Genomic DNA, 1,765 nt, shown 5'->3' with positions numbered 1-1,765 from the left:
TCCTCGAAAGCAAACTCAACGGGCTCCTCGTTAGCAAACTCGTCTCCTGGCTCTACCCAAACAAGACAAACAAGCAACAAGGACACAATCAACCACGTGCAAGATCTCAAACAATACGATGCAATGATGATATGCTATGCGGGATGCGATGCGGGATGCATATGCAAGATATGACAGGAAATGCAAGAACCTGGCCCCAACTTGGAAATCCAAGTGTGCCACTGGAAAAATGAGATGAAACCTCTTGAAAACGATATAAAGAACGCCGGAATCGGATTTACGGTTTGGAAATGGCAAGCGATTCAAATATGGCACCGGTCTGCGATTTACAGCAAGTAGCCATCTAAATGCAACGAAATGAACATGTTACAGCACTCAAACATGACAACAAAATACATGTTAGGGATGCATTCAAGATGCTTAACAAAAGTCTAGCACTGAGCTACGGCCAAGTCATCCATTAATAGGTTCAAACAAGCATGGCAAAAATGCATATGGTAAACAGATTTCAGACTTAGTGAAATCAACACTTGTCTGGAATATCGGATCAGGTAGCTCTCTTCGGAGCAACAAAACTATATACTACAGGAACTGAACATGGCCAAGTAAAGCATGGCATGGAGCTACTCAAAGAGCTTAACAAAAGTCCCTTAGTGACCTTGAGCCAAAAGGGATCAGAAAATACAATTGCAAGCATGTGAACATGGCAAAAACATAATCAGATCACAGACTTAGTGAAAACTGAAGCATGCTGAAAATAGATATCAAGTAGGCATGTTTACGAGCTCGATGCACTCAATACGGAGCAAGTCATGATAAAGTAAGCATATATCTATCAAGAACACACAAAATGCAAGCTAGACATGGCAAGAATAATAGCATACCATGCACGGATCAACTACAACATCGTCGGCAAAATTGCAAACAAGTTGACAATCTGCCCAGATTCACAAAGTAGTAAAAGTAGAGCTCGATTGACTCAAGCTAGGTTGCTCCATAATTGCAAATGAAGACATGGATGGATAGATCACTACAAGATTAACAAAGCATCCTTACTGATCATCCTCAAAAGAGGCACGAATCACTAGGAAACAGCATGAACATATGGCATCATGAGATAAACAGGTCAAGGACTTAGTGGAAATGCTAAGTCCCTGAAATCAGAATTACCAAGTGCACCACTTTGCAAGCTTGTACTAGGCACCACACACATCACAAAAATACATGGGTTGCACCTCTGGGAAGATGACAAAACCCTTAACAAAACATATGTAGAACTCATGGTCATAACATGCACACAATAATCATGGCAAAAATGACAAAAACCTAAATGGAGTAGCAGATCTGACAATTATCTCAAGTAGCCCTCTTCTAACAGCATTTTGGGCATCAAGATGAACTCAAATGGAAATGATGCAATGGAATGAAATGATGTACTCTCTGAGTTGAACATTTTGATATGCTATATGCATGAATCGGAGCTACGGATGCAAAGTTACGGTATGACGAACATGGGCACTTGGATCTGAAATTTTGGGACTTAGAAGAAAAACAACCTAGGGTTCACTGTTCATCCGGATCTGGATCGGGCATGAAATCCGAGGTTCGACGCCGGGGCTCGCCGGAGTTCTTGCCGGACGACGAGGGAGGGGACGCCGGAGCTTCGGGCGCCGACGACCGAGGCGACGAGGGGCGGAGGCGGCGGCGGTGGCCGGGGCGGCGAGCACCGCGGTGGTCGGCAATGGCGGCGGCGGCGTCGGGCGGC

The sequence above is a fragment of the Triticum aestivum genome, chromosome 2A (genome assembly GCF_018294505.1).
Source record: "Triticum aestivum cultivar Chinese Spring chromosome 2A, IWGSC CS RefSeq v2.1, whole genome shotgun sequence".
In the NCBI taxonomy this organism is placed as follows: domain Eukaryota; kingdom Viridiplantae; phylum Streptophyta; class Magnoliopsida; order Poales; family Poaceae; genus Triticum; species Triticum aestivum.
The sequence above is the reverse complement of the archived record's forward strand: the minus strand, read 5'-3'. Positions refer to the sequence as shown.